Here is a 20,437-nt window from a genome sequence, read left to right on the forward strand (position 1 = left end):
TAAGTTAAATTCCTTATTTCTTAATTTTGCAATGTTGTTCTTTGAATGAATTTCTAGCTCCCTTTTCTTTCCTTCTTCATGGCCTTGGAAGCAGACATTCTACTGCAGTAAATGTGGCTTCACTGCAACAGATGTAGCCCTGCTTGGCAAATGGAAAGATCTGTATATACCTTATTGCAGGTCTCAGGCATGCAAACTTTTTCTACTATGATAAGCCAAAAGAAGAAGGTGTAGGTGAGTGAGAAATACATTGGTATGGTATTATGAACATAAAGATTCAGTTCCTTCCTGCTGGATGGAACATGCAAAGGCTTTTGTACTTCCTTTGCAACACAGCCACAAGCTCATTCCCTTGATTTTCAGCATGGAAATAGAATAATCAGCAATAGAATAATCAGTACTTTCTCTTACCCGTCTTTTTTGGGGGGGAAACCATGATATATCTAGGTCATCAATAATGGGATTCTATTTCTGAGCTAGTTATTTTTCTTACTTAGAAGAACAAAAAAAAAAAAAAAAAAAAATAGCAAGAAATCTGTCTTACACTAAATGTGTACCTGAACACCTTAACGACCATTTATACTATGAATACCCCAAAGCACCTATTTTTCTGTAGGTTCAGATGATCTAATATGACTGGCATGAGAATAGACAAAGGTACTGCATATAACTGTATACTGTATTTGGTCACATTAATCAGTCCCTCTGTATTTTTCTATGGCCATGGTAAGTGAATCTCAGAACCTGATATGAGTTTGTTCCCAAATGCAACTAAAAATTTACAAGCAGGAGAAAATAATATTTCCAAAGCATTGAAAATGTCCAAGTATGTCTTCTAGGCTTGATAACAACAAAATTCTATGGAATCTGTGCTTTTACTCAGTCAATATTACCACCCAAGTCATCTACGCACTGCCTGTCTTGTTTCTGCAAAAACACAGAATCACAACATCACAGTATAATTCAGGAGGTCTCTAGGCAAACCTGCTGCTCAAAGCAAGGTCAACTATGAGATCAGACTATGTTACTCATGAATCACAGAAATCAAGATTCTCCAATTGAATTGCCATTTCCTTCTTCCCACTTCATAGAAAATAGTCCATTATTTTAAAAATGAATAGATGTCCGGAGTTCACTGCATGTATTTTACAAATTTTTAAACATGTAAGATCAAGTTTTCAAGATTTTCTCCTAGTCTTGAAAAATAGATTTATTATTTTTTAATTTAACATCTCCTTGGAGTCACAGGATTCCAATACTTGAGATCTTCAGAAAATCCCTTTACAATGACTAAGTTAACAACACTGGAAATGCTATTTCATTGAGTGCATCGCTACTGTCAATTTCAGTTATATCTTACCAGGTAGACCCATTTCAAGAAAATGCATTTTAATTGGTCAACTTTTTTCCTCATGTATTTTTATGTATCTTGTATGTACTTCATAGTCAAATGTATCTATTGTCTGCTAAGTCACAGAAACTCTGGTGACACAAGCAATACTATTAACGACATATATAAAAGTGTAATGAAAAATATTAAGTAATTTATCAAAAAGCATGGATAGGAAAAGTACTCTGAGCAAATCCTCAGTGTGTCCCCCTTAACAGCCTCAACTGAAACTTCAGTCCTTCCTCTGTGTCAATATTTTGGGGCTCTCTGAAAAACATATGTGAGAGTCAATATCAACATGTATGCAACCCTATGGTGAGACTCCAACTCATCTATTTATGGTCCCCCAGGTGTTGTGGCAATTAGATAATTTTGTGTCATTGGTCACTAAAGACTATAAAAGACAAAAACTCTGTATCTGACATCAAGTTCTTGAGTCACACAGTACAGTATGGCAGGAGTATAAGGGCAAGAAATATAAGGGCAAATATCCCTGTGTGTTGTGGTGCTTTCCCTTGTTAAGTCCACCACTGTTAGATGTTAAGAGACAGGAGTTGCAGCTCAGTTGACTTTTCATCTGACTTGATATCACTTTGCAGCCTCTCAGTCCCTGCAGATACATCCTATAAATCCTATCAAGTCTATCTGCACTGTCCTTTTTTGCCCAGTTTCAAGTTTCATATTGTGTGGAGAAAAGGATTTACCAAATTCTCACTTTTCATGTTTGCATGGCTGCTCCATGTCCCATACCCATTAACCCAAAAAGAGGAACAGAAAATTCCCTCCTTACAGGTGGAGTTTAAGTATAGCACTTCAACTTTAAACAAAACATTCCTGAATAATATAATGATAAACCTACCACTAACACATGAATGTTATTGATCATTCTCTTCACAGCTCTACAGGGATTACATAGATGGCTATGAGATTGCTAGATATAGCAGCACTGTTTTTAAGAAAAATCTGTCAGCTATTTCTCTGTTTAATAAAGACATGATATTCTGCAACTCTTCACATCAAAAGATACAGCCTGATGTTTCTTATGAGTCATGACTAAATGAATTATGTAGCTTGCATTCTCTTAAGCACGCATTTTGATCTCCAAGCGTGAGCAACAGTTTTTCTATTTCAATCAGTAAACAATTGCTCTTTAAAAATACTCCAACCGATGTTTATTTGTACAATCTGTCCTTCAGCAGAGCCTTAGTTTGAGAAAGTAAAAGATGTAACTCTAATAGCAAAGTGTCTAAAAACTGACAAAACATTACATTTGATCATGTGTGATGAGTGCACTAAGGAAATATGTAGTTTGGAAAGCTGATACAGCATCTCATTGAAATAACTGTCTTAAACATTGTTTTTTCCTGATCTAACCAGTTGCTATCCCTGCAGTGAGAATTTTCTTCTTTAAATTACAAGGATCAGATTTCCAACTAAAAAGCACGAGTAATGCACAGTCTGAATGAAAGAAAAATAAAACATTTTAGTTCAGTCTTAAGAGTAGTTACTGTGGATACGTCTTTCCCTTGAGAAGAATGCTATGGGGTCCTTTTTTCATTAGAGATGTCAAACATTGAATCAATATCAGTGCTGAGACCATGACTGGTGGGCTGACTGGGTGGGAACTTTTAGAGTAAGCAAACAAGATATTCTTTCTTGATTAGGACAATTTTGTTGTAATTAAGAAGGCTACAAAGTAAAATGAAAAAAAAATAACCTGAAAGATCATACTCTAACTGAAAACCTGACTGCAGCTGTATAACCTTAAACATAGCAACTGAAACAAAAGATTTGGACTTCCATTTATAAAAGAAGAAAAAAAGGATGAGTTCCCGCTCACCCTTCCAGTGGCCTTTCACCATCTGTTTTATAACACTCTTGAGAATATCATTATAACACAGGTATCTAAATACACAATAGAAATTTCATATAATTATTGAGGTAAGAAAAATTTTGATCTATCTTCTCAAAGCTCCACATCATTCTGCACTGTTTACCCAATTAAATATTTATTCATTTTTGTCAAATTAATATCCAATTCCAGTGTAGAATTTTAGATACATTCTTCAGGAAATAGTACCTCACCCAAGTGTGAGGATTACACTGGTCAATGAGGTGTTTCAAAGCAAGGTATTTCAAGTCACCATGCCCTAGTTCCCTAAGTACAAATCATCACAAATCCCAAATCATCACAAATCCCTGGCTTTTAATAGAAATAATAATAATAATAATAATAATAATAATAATAATAATAATAATAATAATAATAATAATAATAATAATAATAATAATAATATAGTGTTCCTATCTCCATCTTCCATAATAAGAAAATGTATTTTTTGCTAACATTGTTATTTTTTCTTCCAGTTAATTTTCTTTTCCTTTTACTGACTGAAACTGAGAAGAATATGACTGTATTTGTCCATATTTTGCTTATTTGTGTGGGTTTTTATTTGCTTGTTTCTTTGTTTTTAATTTTATCCCCTGGCTTATACATTTGTATATTATTATGATGCCTATTCTCAGTGACAGAACAGTGGTAGATTTAGTATATCTATATCTGCTCTGGATGTCCACAGTACAGTAAATTACCAATGCCCTTATATATCACAGCACCTTCAGTGATTCAAACTTACAGACAAATCACCACTATGACCGAAGACCTTATGGATACAGCTGTGCAATTTTGACAAGTCTGTAAATCACCGACTAGATTCTTAAAGACAGTAACAAATATTTCATCCCCTAAAATGTTCCTTTATTCTCAAAGGGACAATTGGCAGGGATAAATAAAAAATAAAATAAAATAAAATAAAATAAAATAAAATAAAATAAAATAAAATAAAATAAAATAAAATAAAATAAAATAAAATAAAATAAAATAAAATAAAATAAAATAAAATAAAATAAAATAAAATAAAATAAAACAAAATAAAATAAAATAAAATATTAAACATTAAAAAAAAAAAAAAAACATACTTCAGCTCCATATTTATTGACCAGCTACTTATTAGTCGTTCATTTCATTTTCATGTTCTGGACCAACTTTACATTTATTCTTATGTCAGATACTGATTTATTTTGCTTTTCATGTGTTCTCTCTCTCAGTCATAGTACCTCAATAAAATAATAATGTTTTCTTAATGTTTATTAAGGTTGGTTTTAAGGGCTTTTGAATTCCTTGGGTAAAGTTGTGTTTTGAGATCTGTATGTTACCAGACACCCTTAAGCCAACCAGAGGACCCAGGGGCAAGGTTCTTCTGTCAGATGAGGAAGAAAAATGTTTTTTACAGCTTGTAGCAAAATGTGTCCTAATCCACCTCAGAACTTTAATACTTCTTCAAAAATAAAAATATTAACTGTGTAGAGAAAGTTTACAACAAACAGAGCCTATTCAAAAAAATCTAGCTCAAATACAGAGTGACTGTATAAATTGAGGAAGAAGAGTCTTTCAAATCTAAATTGCTGTTTCAAGTATGGAACCAGTGTCTAAAATGTTAATTTCAGCCTATGACTTCTACTCTGCAGCCAATGTGAAGTGAACTCCTGGTGCCTGGCCAGTTTCTAATGGACAGGTGGCAACTACCCAAGAAAAGACAGCAACCACAATTGGCATCCTGGTGGGGAGTCACAGCAGTGGGACAAAGACTGCATCGGTCAAAAGAAAAAGTGATCTCCTCGCCCCCTCCAAACAGTTCAGCTAAAGCAGGCCTGAAACAAATGGGCAAAGCACTGTGGGAGAAGATTTTATTATGATTGTCCTGCCATCCTTTCTTCTTGTGAATAAAACAGGGGATTTGTTTTTCCAAAGCTGTCAATCTCACACCTTTCATGATTTGAGAAATAAAAAGAGAAACGTTGCTCTGTCCCCCCTTACCAGATATGCCTGCTGTGACAGAGAGTATTGCCAGTCACACACTTGAGCTCTAGATCAAAACCAGGTGTCACTGCAAACTGTATTTAAACTTTAACCTTCAGTTCCACTTGGTTGCACAGCTTTTGCTTAAAAAAAAAAAAAAAAAAAAAAAAAAGAGGGGCAGGAGAGGACTGGAAGTACGTGCTTTTCACTTGCCAAAGCACTCATTAAACTGACACTGTACCCAAAACTCAAGCATCTCTGTAGTGGGAATGTCCTCACAGAATACCAATTGTAAGAGGAGTTTGGTAATGAAATTGTCTTCCAGATTCCAATATTACATTTTCTTTCCTCTGTTGTTTGAGCAACAACAGGAAAAACAAAGAAAACAAACAAACAAACAAACAAAAACCTTAAAGAATGAGGAAAAAGAAATTGATAAATCTGCCTAGCTACTATGAAGAAACAAAATGACTGCTGTGCAATGTCACAGCTAGTAATGCCTCAGATTCAACTGAAACAGCATTGAAAAATATCCAAACAGGAACCTTTCATGTCTGACTTCATAGGTCACTCACCCCATGCTATGTGTTCTCTTTGTGAATTTCTCAGCTAAGTACTTCCAGCTAAAGTAGATCAAATACACAGAATGAGAAAAATCAACAAAGTATAAGACACGATGAGCATTCTAGAAATACCCCTTAGCTAGCATATTGTAACAGGCAGCACTGGATTAGTAGCAGCATGGCAAACAACTCATTGAAATTTCAGTCTCTCTTACAACCAGGTTGTATTTCAAATTTATCATTCTAGTTTGAAACATGCTATCAAACGATGAGGGCACAGTGGATGTTTATTTGAGTTAAGAAGTCTCTCCCAGTCTCTCCACTTCCAGCAAAATGTTGCTCTGAAGTAGTTCAATGGCAACTACAGACCATGAACAAGCACATGACATTGGAAAATATATTCAATAACAGGAACTGTCCCATAATTTATTCTAAAATACAGGAAATGAGGCATGGAAACTGGAAAAGATGCTTATTTTCATCTAATTAAAATAAACAAATTATTGGTATTATTAAGAAGAAGAAGGGGAAGAAGAAGAAGGAGGAGGAGGAGGAGGAGAAGGAGAAGGAGGAGGAGCAGAGGAGAAGAAGGAGAAGAAGAAGAACAAGAAGAACAAGAAGAACAAGAAGAACAAGAAGAACAAGGAGAACAAGGAGAAGGAGAAGAAGAAGAACAAGAACAAGAACAGTGTTCTCTACATGATCCTACTTGGCAGAAGGGATGATCTGATCTTCAGAGGTCCCTTCCAACCTTGGCCATTCTGTGATTCTGTAATTGTTTCAGGTTGACTAAGAGTCAGAAACAAACAAGGGCTCTGATTGTGTCTTGTTGTTTTGGTTTTGTGTTTTTGTTTGTTTGTTTCCCACTGTTTAATCCATTACTCTGTTGATAAGATTTGTGTGTAGACTTTTAATGTTTTGTTTTTATTAGATTTCTGTCATCTTTCTGGTTTAAGAAGAAATCACAAGAAAATGCCAACACTTCAACAAGGATAAAGGAGAGATACTGGTGTAAAAGTCCATAGGATGGATTTGTTTTTTACACTACAAATCTGGATAACTCCATGATTTCAGGGAACTTATTTATCTATGACAATATTGGGAAAAAAAAAAAAAAAAAGAAAAAAAAAAAAGGAAAAAAAAAAAACTCAGAACCTGGACCACCAATTCTATTTGTTACCATTGAAAAGCTGACTCAAACACACAGGATTTTAAAAATTATGTCACTTCACTAAAGCAATGAAAAGATAGAATTGCTTGTTTTTGTGTTTTTGTGTTTTTGTTTGTTTGTTTTTTAATACTTAATTGAATTGCAGCTGTTCATATATATCTCATATTACCTTCACTCACAAAGGTCACTCAGTGCTGGTTTACCTTGGCCTGATACCATACTTACTTTACTTACTTTTTTTTTTTTACTTGTTTTACTTACTTTTCTGCAATTATATGCCACTAACTGACTGGTTCATTTGTATATGACTAGTACTACAGTCCTAGGTAATGATATGTCCTAATAAAATTTTGATCATTATTGTAGATAGAAATCAGTCATTCTCTGCTTTATGTTTCAGTAGTTATATTTTCATTTTTTTAGCGTGTTTTTCTAAGGAAATAAGGCTTGCTTGATCATAGAATCATAGAGTGGCCTGGGTTGGAAGGGTTCTCAAAGATCATCTAGTTCCAACCCCCTGCCATAGGCAGGGATGCCACCCTGATCAGGTTTCTCAGGGCTTCATCTAACACGGTCTTGAACAACACCTCCAGGGATGGGGTATCCACAACTTCTCTGGGCAACCTATTCCAGTGCTTCACCACCATCTGAGTAAAAAATTTCCTCCTAACCTCTAATCTAAATCTCCCCTCTTTTAGTTTAAAAGCATTCCCCCTCATCCTACCAATATCTGATTGGGCAAAGAGTTGTTGTCCATCTTTTTTATAAATCCTTTTTAAGTACTGAAAGGTTACAATGAGTTCCCCCCAGAGTTTTCTCTTTCGTAGGATAAACAGCCCCAGCTTTCTCAGCCTGTCTTTGTGGGAGAGGTGCTCCAGTCCCTTGATCATCTTTGTGGCCTTCCTCTAGCTCTATATTCTTCATTGTTCATTCTGTCTGTTATCTACCCTTATAACAAATTTGTAATCCACCAAACCACCAATCTACCACCTGAAACACAGGTTGAAATCTGAAAGATAAGTTACCATGAAAATTGTGAAAAGAAGTCTGGAATTAGATGCAGAAAAATCTGGAATTATTGCCCAGCCCAAAGGAGATGTAGACTGACCCACAGAGCAACAGGGAGCAAAGCTAGCCAGGGAGCACACCTGAAGTAGCAGTTTACCGACTGCAAATACTGTTGCTTGCTCAGGGGAGTGTGCTCCAGGGAACAGAAGAAAAATTATGAAGTTAGCAGTGTGTGTGTAAAATGTACCATTCATACCAATATGCATGGTATGACTACATATGAAAACAGGTTTCATTCATTCTTCTCTTCAGGAATAATTTCTATTTTTAAATCTTTATAAATATATATTGTCCAGAACCATACCATTCTGTCCCACTCGAGAAATAAAAACCTTCTTCTAACAGCTTTATGAGCAATCTTTTCTTTGTAATATGTTTTCCAACTGGACTCTTGTACAATTTCTGTCAATAACCTCTGAATCATAAAATAACTTTATTAAAAAGTGAATATTTCATGTTTCTCTTATTCATGCTATCAGCCTATTTCAAAAAAAAGTTCAAGTAATTGAACTTTAGTGTTTCCACATCTACACTGATTTGTAACTGAGAACACTATTTTTCAAAACAGAAGAGAGCAGGTATTTTCAAACATTCTAGGCTGTATTTGTAAGTCCTTGTCTCCAAAGATGTGAGTGAAGTTGAGATTCATTACAAAGTATTTCTACTACAAAAAGAAATAAAACAGGCCTTCCTCTTTATAGAGATATCTTTAGAGGTTGTTTTTACTTTTGGTTTTGATTTGTTTTGTTTTTGTTGTTGTGTTTTGTTGTTTATTTTGATTTTGTGTTTTTCTTTTATTTTCTTTTAACTATCTGGCAACATACAAAAAAAAAAAAAAAAAAAAAAAAAAAAACACTGGTTATGTGCCACAGCTCCAGAGAATTTATTCTCTTTCTCTCTCACCTGCTTCTTGCATTTAAAAATTTTCATGTAATTTTCCAGTCTTTCTCAGCCTCAAGAAAGGCTTGGATAATTCATACCAGGTGTTTACCTGGTAGTGGTTGATAGATTTTAGGTGAAGTTACTGATTTGCAAGTAAACAATCACTTATAAGTATCTGTTGTTTCTTCATGTTGACTTTCTTCCTGATCTTGTCCTATACAACTTTCTTGATAAAAAATTACAATTCATGTATCTCAGCCACTTTAAGTTAATGTAACTATGGAATGTAAAACTCTCCAGTAATAATTATAAATTGTTACCAAACATTATAATTATTTTTAAACCTATTATTACTATTTTTAAACCAAACCGACACTAAAGAAAGACCTCCCCATTCACTAGAGTAGCTAATAGCTTTCACTGTAATCAAGCTTGGATTGGAAAGACATTGTTCTTCATGTCCACAAGTCCTTCTACATTACCTATATCAGGATTACCCTGACCAGTAGATGCTTCATCAGCAGAATTCCTAATAAGCTCTTTTTGAAAGAATATACATGTTCTAGAAGCCCTGAAACCGTGAATGACTGGCATAGTTTTCAATACAGTGTGTCTGTATGGATAAATTTGTCTAAATCCCTGAATGACTCATCAGTCCAGAGGAAATTAGTTTGTATGATGGATGACTTTAAAGTAGCATTTAGAATGCTGCTTATTACCAAGAGCATTTATCTGTTTAATTACATAAACTAGTGCTTTTGAGAAATGAATAATTTTAACACATGCTTTCAGGAAAAAAATCCACATCAACCTTTAAATTGTCTCATTTAGGAATGTATTTGTATTCTGAGAAATGTTCCGTTTTTTGTTGTTGTTGTTGTTGTTGTTTTTTCTTAATAGAGACTTTCTGTCATATCCTTTAGTGATTTTGTCATTAACATGCTCACTAATACATTAATGGAATTCTATTGTTCACAGTGTTTCATTTTTTCGCATTAATTCCATATTGTATCATCTGTATTCACTTTGGTGAACACTGCTTTTGATCCACATCTTATCACGTTAATGATTTTGCTACAAGCAACATTGTATTATGAGATTTCAATATTCTGTTAGCATATTTAAATGCTAATAATTCAAAGTTTATCAAATCACATGGCAAAAAGGTCAATAAATAAGCAGTCATAATACAGGGTTAGCAAAGCTATTAGAAAAATATGGAACTCTTTAATGATCATTGTATCAGATACTTCTAAAGATGAATAATGACATGAAAATCTAGAAGTAGATTGTTTATTAATTATTATTGCATAGTTTTTGACTAAACACATTTCCAACAACAAATTATTAGAGAGGGAAAATGACACTGCGTTTTTTGTCCTGGTGTTATTTTCATCTATATCATTTTCTCCATCTTTGTCCTTTTTATTCAGTGTACCTACTCAGTTTTACTCTCTGAGAATGTGTGGTTCATATTTTTCAGGCTGTTCCTCACATTCAGACATTTTCTCATGTCAAACACAGATACAATACTGTGGGTGTCTGTGGTAAATATGCGAAATCCAGAATACGGAGGTGAATTTGAATTTAGTCAAAAGGGGTTTTCTTTCATCCATACTGTGTGTAGTATTGAGATGATGGTCATTATTTTTAGGAATTGCATAATGTATCAGCCACACTATAATACTTCCATGATAATCAATCCTTTTGTTTATGTAGTACCAGATAAATAAAAACCAATAAATAAATAACTGAAGAAACAAAAATACTGTCATTTCTTAAGAGTTAAAAGAGAGCTATGAACTCATTTTAGAAGATTCTTGTACTTACAAAGAAATTTGTGTTTGTTCTAAGGTAAGAGTATTTGCAGACAGGCCTCTGAACCTGCAAGCTGTTTTGTACCATTTGACCTTTCCATCTGTGCACTGCTCTTCTGACTCCAGCAGTAAGGGTTTCTGGTGTTAGGAGCTGCAAGCTTGCAAGACCAGAACCATCATCATGAAGGAGGATCCAGAAGTATATAAAAAGGACACAAACCCACAGATGTGAAATTATTACTGGTTAGATGGATCAGAGGAACTATTTGTTCTGGCACATACTTTCCTATAGTTCTGATTTTCCAAGGTTTCAACCTTGGAACTTAGCAGTGACTATAAATGGTCACAGGGGTATTTCTTCTGCAAGGAAAGACATTACCTTTACATGGGAAACAAAACAACACCAACAAAACAGCCAAACCAAACCAAAAAAAAAGAGAAAAAAAAAAAAGTTTTTCTGGAAGCATATTCAAAGTGTTGCAGAATTTGCCATACTTTATTTCACGTCTTCTATGATGCAAGTGAAAATATAACTACTCTTCCTGATCACCTTCCCAAAATAATGCTCCTCATCTAACACAATATTACAAAAAACTACAACTAATTCACAAGTAGAAACTTATCTTCCATTTCACAGACACTCTCTCCATTCAAGTCATCAGACTCTTGAAATGCAACTGCACTGGAAGATACCGTTTCAGATTTCTGTAATTTAATCCTTGTTGTCCTTATATGTAGATCCATCCAAAGGTTCCCACTATCTCTGTCAATCAGATATTAGGTCCCCAACTACTCTATCAAGTGCATTCACCATAAGCCCCCATCTGTCTTTCAGCTCCCATTTCAGCTCCCAGGACTTGAGGTCAATTTAACATCTGTCCACACTATGATATTAGGTATTCATTTTATTTTTCTAACAGGTGCGTATACATATGTATTTTTGTTGTTAGGCTACCTGTTTTGGCAACAAATTCCTCATTACCATCTAGAAACTACCTCATCAGTCTTTAAGTCATTGCTTAACATTCCTCTGCCACAACAGCTTTTGAACATACAAACACACCTTGGCAGCAGGTATGCCGGAACTGTACTTAAACTCCTGCTTGCTAGGGTGACTAATTTTGCCTCACCTGATATGTTAAAACCAGAAGGGTAATTTGAGACTGTGTAAACAGTCTCCAGTTTGATTGAAAGTGCCCTTAGACATACTATTCACTCCTTGGACATCTAGTCCCTCTGTATCTTAGTTTTATCCTTCCTCATCCTTGCATTAGAAGTGCTCAAGAAGCATGGACTAAAATTTTGGGTCTTCAGTAGTACAGCAGGTCCAACACACTGAGAAGAAAATTAAGTCTGAGTTCCTCATAGGTTTCTAGATAGTATCATTTAAATTCAGAAAAAGGAAAGGAAAGGAAAGGAAAGGAAAGGAAAGGAAAGGAAAGGAAAGGAAAGGAAAGGAAAGGAAAGGAAAGGAAAGGAAAGGAAAGGAAAGGAAAGGAAAGGAAAGGAAAGGAAAGGAAAGGAAAGGAAAGGAAAGGAAAGGAAAGGAAAGGAAAGGAAAGGAAAGGAAAGGAAAGGGAAGGGAAGGGAAGGGAAGGGAAGGGAAGGGAAGGGAAGGGAAGGGAAGGGAAGGGAAGGGAAGGGAAGGGAAGGGAAGGGAAGGGAAGGGAAGGGAAGGGAAGGGAAGGGAAGGGAAGGGAAGGGAAGGGAAGGGAAGGGAAGGGAAGGGAAGGGAAGGGAAGGGAAGGGAAGGGAAGGGAAGGGAAGGGAAGGGAAGGGAAGGGAAGGGAAGGGAAGGGAAGGGAAGGGAAGGGAAGGGAAGGGAAGGGAAGGGAAGGGAAGGGAAGGGAAGGGAAGGGAAGGGAAGGGAAGGGAAGGGAAGGGAAGGGAAGGGAAGGGAAGGGAAGGGAAGGGAATCAGTTATTCTCTGAGGTGTCAAGAATCCAAACTAGTCCTATCCATTGAGATCAGGGAGTTGTTGCATGTGAGCAAGACCTGCTGGGCTAGTGGCCTGTTATCAATATGAATACTTAACCTAACCTTGGTGTAATGTTATATCTATGATTCCTGAGCACAGCTTGTTTGGTTTTTGATTGCTTGTTTGGTTTACTTTGCTTTGCTTTGCATTGCTTTGTTTTGCTTTGTTTTGTTTCCATGGATGATTGATGCCCAAAAGTGATCTTCCTGATTCCCAGTTCTTTCTCAAAAGACTTGGGAAATAAATTACTTTTAATAACATGACAAGCTGCAGTAGGACATGCAAAAACAACCTTGCATTCTGCTTTCCAGTAAGTTTTATGGAGAGCCTGGAGGCTGAAACATCAGCACTTTTTCCTTGCCTTTCCTTTCCTTACCTTTTTGTCAAATGTCATAGAGCTTTTACTGCTGGGAACAAATGTACAAACATGCAAGAAAATGAAATCAAGATTAAAATTTCACTCAAGCTAGTCTCAAATATATTTTATTTTGACAGTTCCCTTCCTTTTTTCCTATTGCTTATTCAGTCACCTCAGTTCTCATTTTAGTTTGAATGTATTTTCAGCTTAGCAGGATACTAAATGTTTCTGTTTGCACGTCTTTGTGCCTTTCCAAGGATTTAATTGAACTCCCATTTTTGGTACCACACGCTTGCCAGGTTTCTTGCATAACACAAACATTTTAAAACTTTCCAATTGGGTTTACTTTTGACTTGAATCTAATTACTGTTGTTGGACCTGGCCTTGTTTTTTCCTTATTCATTTTTTGAAGTTATTCATTTCAGAGCATTTAAAAATCATGCAATTGGTTTGTCCAAGGAGCTTAGATGCTTGATTATTATTAGTCTTTTTTTTTTCTTTTCTTTTTTTTTTTCCTGCAAACCCATGCAAGTAGTCCAGCTCTGTTTATTTGTATAATCTATTGAGCTGTGTGATCTATTTATGACATATTGGAAAGGCAGGCGAGAATCATGGGAGCCGTGTGCTTGGCAGTAGTCATTGCAATCAATATTCCAGTCACGAACAAACTGTCAAAAATTAAGGATGCACAGAACTGTATTATTTTATCATGGGCTGGGTTATTTTCAAAGGAATCTGGGGGACTTAGAGGCCCAGTTCTCATTAAATTCTAATGGGAACTGGGAGTCAAATGCTATTGAGCTGCCTTCAAAAAAAAAAAATATCACAGCAGTGGAGAATAATTTGATGAGGTCACCCAATCCAAATAGATTCTACTATGATCTCTACACACAATTAAACAACTCATTGGGCTTAATTCTTCTCTTTTAAGAGCATTAAAAGAACAAAAATATATATATTTTTTTTATTTTTTATAGGATTTCAAATTATGTTTTCCTAGAAATGATCTGATTTCTGTTTTTATCTCCTTTTATAGTCAAATTATTTTTTGTGTCATACTTTATCTTCATTTTGCTACAGTCTCATATGAAAGTGATGAAAAATGTAACTGCTGATACAGGCTGCAAAACTGGGGGGGGGGGGGGGAAAGCAGGTGTGCAGTATGTATTCTGTGACTTTTACATTCTGCAGGCAATCATGGTAAAACAAAGGACTGTGATCAAATTTAGTGTTAGATTAAACAGCAAGTATCAGTAGTTCTCAAACATTAATAAATTTTCATCTCTTCATATCACCTGTCAAGCTTTCTTTCAACAATGTATTCATATATTTAATTTTGTGCAAATCTTTATCAAAGCCCTAAGTACATCCTGGGTTTCTGTATAATATAAATGGTGAAAAGAGGAAAGCTGGAGTGGCAAATATTCTACAAACTCAAGCATTTCCCCTGCCCTTACAGCCATCCCAGGAGTGATGGTCAGCAAGCTGGCCTGACATCCTCCCTCTGAATCAGTGTTAACGTAATTCCTTATAAAGGCAGAGATCCATCTTCCCAACTCTTATTTCAGAACTATTTAGGAAAATACTACAGTAATTTGAATCTTCACTCAACTCCCTCCAAAAGGCAAATTTTATTGTGTGTTCACAGGTCCACAGCCCTACCTTTTCTTTCATGCAATTTCATAAAATGGTTACATTTTTATTGAAGTGACTTGTCCATGGGTCAGGGTATGCAGCTGAGATTCTTTTCCTGTCATTTGTTTCACCTGACTTCAAGGTATGTAAAACTGAAAAATCAATTTGAAACTGAAGACCTTAATTAACAGTAAAGATAGATTAATAATGGTTTCTATTTCCTCTCTTTTTTTCCCTTCTCCAAGCATCCAATGGTGGTACTAGATACAGTAATTAAAAAACTCAGTGTAAGAGTGAGGCAATTCTCTTTTACAATGCAACCTTTGCTTTTACTGCTTCATGAAAGCATGACAAGGTCTATTAAAATGACATTAAAAGATGAGTTGCCCAAATGAATTACAGAATAGGTTTTAGACAACCTAAAGAATAAAGTAGTGAACAAAATATGATTAAAATTTTGCTATAATGAATAAGGACATATAAAATAGAACTAGCAACTTTTTGGTCAAACTATGTGTTGTTCCTTTTCTTTCAATTTTCCACCAGTTCAAAAGTTTTCTTTAAACATATGAATATCTTTATAGACATTCAGTTATGCATATATGCACAAAAACACATACACCTTTTCAGTGGATTTGAAACAGCCCTTTTTCTAACACGTTTTTTCCTGTGACAAAATAATGTTTCCTGTTTTGTTAAAAAATTACATATTCATACAGAACACAGATATCTCAGAACATTATTTTTTATGATGATAATAAAACCAATTTCCAAGAAAATATATATTGTATTTCTGTGATTTTTATGCTACTTGTCAAATTTCAATTTTATTATCAATAATCACTCCACAATTCTCATACTTTTCTCACAAGGCATTGGTTTTCTTATGAGTGAATGTTTGTTAAACTTGTGATCTCATTACAATCTATACCAATAACTTGCATCACTGATTTCCAGGAAAAAATAATAATAGTAATACAAAGAAAAATAGATATTTTTTTAACCAATTAAAAACCTATACATGTAGTTTTTCCTCTTCACTTAGAACATTTCAAAAGGTTACTGGAGCTACTGTTTTTTATTTAGTCTTTGAAACTTGAGTACTTTCCATTGGCACCTGTGAGGACATTCTCAATCTGTTGAAAATAATTGTGTGGAAAAAGACATTCTGTTGCTTCCAGACACAATCCAATCAGTGTAATGGTTTCTGAGAAAGAAGGAACTATATTCACTTTTCATTCATGTAAAGAATGAGATAATAGAAGACTTTCATGGTAGATGAGCACCCTGCAGGTACAGCAGTTTGTTGCAGCATACATAAGGCCTTGTTGGGTCCACTGCATAAGGTAAAATCTCTCTTAAATTGTACTCTTCCCCCAGGGTTAAAATATATATATAGATTTTTTTTTTTAATAGAGGGAAACAGGAACTGGAGGGATTTTGCACCCCAGAAAAATTGCTCTTTTGAATGGCAGCTCTGATGTTCTGGGAGAACTTGCTGAAGTTCTTCTCTTTCTTTAATGAGGTAAAATTGACCTAAACAACAGATACCTAGGCACTCACCATCAAATTTAGCTCATTATTTTCCAATCAGACCAAGAAAAAAAAAATAAATAAAACAAAAACAACCATGGAAATGAATGTCTTGTCTCTTTTGGTATTCTTTGTGCCCACAACCTTTGTATGGTTTTCAGATTTAATTGAAATTCTGTAACAGTGGAGTTCAAAGGCGGAGTGAATCTCAGCCAGTGTACTGTAGCAGCATTAGCAGCACTGCCAGAGAGGTGCAGTTTTTTGACAAAGAAAAATGTTCCTTTGCTTTTTATAGTACATCATTGTTATCAATTTCCCTTTACTGTAGCAGGAAAGATAGCCGCCATTTGGTGTCCAAATGCTGTGCCCATGACAGCTTTCATACCTTTCCTCTCAGCTGCTCATAGCTTTCCAAATCACATTCCTCCTGAGCTCTGAGACTGTTCACTTTCACTCTCTGCACAGACACAACTGATTTGAGAAAGCTTGCATTAACAGACATCATTAAATTAAAAACTAGAAAAAATGTAGTTACAAATATTCAAACATGTTAGAGTTGTGAGTTTTGAAAAGTGGTGACTAGAGTTTTCTCTACCTTGACTTATTTGACCTTATGTGTGTTAAACAATTAATTTCCATTCAAGAAATGCTAATGTTTAACTGGTATTTAAATTTATACATACGTGTATTTATCTGCTTGAGGGTAGGAAGGCTCTGCAGGAGGATCTGGATAGGCTGGACCAATGGGCTGAGGTCAACTGCATGAAGTTCAACAAGGCCAAGTGCCTGGTCCTGTGCCTGGGGCACAACAACCCCAAGCAGAGCTACAGGCTGTGAGACAAGTGGTTGGAAAGCTGCCTGGCAGAGAAGGACCTGGGAGTATTGGTTGATAGTCAGCTGAATACGAGCCAGCAGTGTGCTCAGGTGGCCAAGAAGGCCAACAGCATCCTGGCTTGTGTAAGAAGCAGTGTGGCCAGCAGGTCTAGGGAAGTGATTGTCCCACTGTACTCGGCTCTGGTGAGGCCGCACCTCAAGTACTGTGTTCAGTTTTGGGCCCCTCGCTACAAGAAGGAGATCAAGGTGCTCGAGAGAGTCCAGAGAAGGGCAATGAAGCTGGTGAGGGGTGTGGAGAACAAGTCTTATGAGGAGTGGCTGAGGGATCTGGATTTGTTCAGCCTGGAGAAGAGGAGGCTCAGGGGCGACCTTATCACTCTCTATAAGTACATTAAAGGAGGCTGTAGTGAGGTGGGGAATGGTCTGTTCTCCCATGTGCCTGGACGAGGGGGAAGGGGCTAAAGTTGCTCCAGGGGAGTTTAGGTTGGATATTAGGAAGAAATTCTTTCCCGAAATGGTTGTTAGGCATTGGAATGGGCTGCCCAGGGAAGTGGTGGAGTCACCATCCCTGGAGGTCTTTAAAAGACATTTAGATGTTGAACTTAGTGATATGGTTTAGTGGAGGACTTGTTAGTGTTAGGTCAGAGGTTGGACTCGATGATCTTGAGGTCTCTTCCAAACTAGACAATTCTGTGATTCTGTGATTCTGTGATATACATACAAGCAACAGGAAAAGTATGAAGAAGGAAATGAATTGTTCAGGAGAAAAAAAAAAAAAAAAATTACATGGCTCAACATTACTAAGAAGCAAGAAATACTTCTTAATAAGATTTGTTATCTTCTCCATGCAATCTTGTACTTCTTTTTAAACTGTCTGCTCTCATATTTTGGATCAGTTCTAAATATACTATAGATATGTTGTATTTGCAAAACACCACTTTTATTATGGAAATAAATTATTTGTAGTATCCATTTGTTTTATTAATATGACTATCAATGGCAGTTTTACTCATCATTAAATCTTTCTAGAAGAATAAAATCTGTGGTACAATGGCATCTATAATATGGTAGATCTAAGACTGGTGATAGTGCTTGTTCACACACCTGTGTGATATGGTCCAAGCTAAAATGTATTTGTGGCTTCATGTGGCTCAAATAAGATCATATGGAGACTTCACACGAAGAGGAAAATTCCTGCATAGTTTAGCAAAGCTTGAGAGTTCACTGACCACTCCTCAAATCTAAAAGATTCTGAAAGAAAGCAGAGAAATATTTCTGTAATATGTAAGTCTCATACATTTATGAGACATGTGAGTAGCTCATGAAAGTTTTTGAGTACACAGAAAGGTTAAGATTTTTGGTAATTCCAGTTTTATGGAGATAATTTAAATTAAGTTTGGTTTATTGCATTGGATACATTTTTGAGGAAGCTATGCAGTAGACTTTAGAATAGTAAACAAAAATTCACACTGAGGATAAATAATTCATTTTTTAAGTTGCTAGCAAGATAAGAATAAGTGGATTGCTGTCAAATGATCTTTATCTTATTTGTCAAGACAAAGTACAGTCCCAAAGCCATAAACAGATTGCAAAGGAGACATTTCCTTCTTACCCTTTCTTTCACACTTTCAAAGGTCTTTGCAAATCTGTCCAACTAAATTAGAGCTTTTTATTTTTCTCTTTATAAGCTAGCACTTTGTAAATGGGAAAAACCCTTAGTTTATATATCAATATCTAGAAAACGTTTACATGTACTCCTTTTAAAATTGTATATGTATTTAATTAGTGCCTGCATGTCCCACTACCAACTTTGCAACATTTGAACAAAATAAATAAATCAGTTACAAAATCAAACAGCTACACATTTTCACATTTCTCACATATAAAGCTCCAGCCAATATGTTCTACCCCTTCTATTTCTAAGATATTTCTAAGATATTTGAGGTTAGGTATCTTTATGACCACAGTTACTGCACTATTGTTCTCATTAATTAAGAAAAACTCTTAACCCTTTTCAGTCTCCCTTTACCTCCCCGGAATGTTTCTTCTTGAAGTGGCATCCTATTGAAATACAGGGTTGTCAATTTCTTCTTCCTTCTTGTTGAAGATAATTTTCTGTCACAGGTACTGAGTGAGTCAAACAGGAAATGTACCCTCCTAGATCAGCGGTTTGAAAATGGGAAAGGCCTTGTGGGAGAGATGACAGTAGGTGATTGTCACAGCCGCAGTGATCATGAATTAGTTGAGTTCAAAATTTTTGGTGTAAGTAGGAAAAGGTCAGTAGAGTTGCCACCATAGACTTTCAGAGAGCAAACTTTAAGCTTCTGAGGGAGCTAGTTAGCAGTGTCCACTACAAATCTGCTCTAATAGGTTTAGAGGTGCATGAGAGCTGGGCATTTTTCAAGAATCAACTTTTAAAGGCCTAGGAGCAGATAATCCCACTGTGCCACAAGTCAAGCAAGTGAGGCAGAAGGTCATCCTGGATGAACAGGCAACTCCTCCTGGAACTAGGGCAGAAAAAGAAAATATATGACCTCTGGAAGCAAGGTCTAGGTTCACAAGGAGAGTACAGCACTGCAGTTCACACCTGCAGGGAGGAAACAAGAAAAGCTAAAGCCCAGTTTGAGTTTACACTGGCCACAGTGGTGTCAGACAAAAGAAAAGAAAAAGAAAAAAAAAAAAAGGCATTTTCAAGTATATCAACAGCAAAAGGACATCAAGGGAAAACATATACTTGATGCAGGTGGCCACCTAACATAACAAGTAAGGAGAAGGAAAAGATGGAGGTTTTTATTGCCACTTTTTTGCCTCAATATTTAAAAGAAATGACAGACCTTGGGCTTGAGACTGCAGAGTTGGAGGACCATGACTGGTGGAGCAGTGACTTTCCAACTTTGGTTACCAAAATTGTAAGGGAACAGCTGTATCAGCTCAACATTCATAACTACATGGCACCTGTTGGGATTCAAGCCAGAGATCTGAAGGAATTAGCAGATGTTATAGCTTCTTAACAATTTTCCAAAGGTTGTGGGAATCTAGGGAGGTCCCTTCTGACTATAGCCAGCATTATACCATCTATAAAAACGGCATGAGAGAAGACCCAGGAAACTACAAACCTATTAGTCTAACCTCAGACCCTTGAAAAGTTATGGAGAAGATTGTCTTGGGGGATAAAAAATGCATTTTAGAGAACAAAGCTATTATCAATCATAGTCAACATGGGTTCATTAAGGAAAAGTCCCACTTCAGTAGTTTGACTCCTTCTATGATATGCGTTCTTGGTGGATGAAGGGAAGGCAGCAGACATAATCTTTGTGGATTTTAGTAAGGTCTTTGGTATTGTCCCTTG

The sequence above is a fragment of the Aythya marila genome (assembly GCF_965140915.1).
Source record: "Aythya marila genome assembly, chromosome: 3".
In the NCBI taxonomy this organism is placed as follows: domain Eukaryota; kingdom Metazoa; phylum Chordata; class Aves; order Anseriformes; family Anatidae; genus Aythya; species Aythya marila.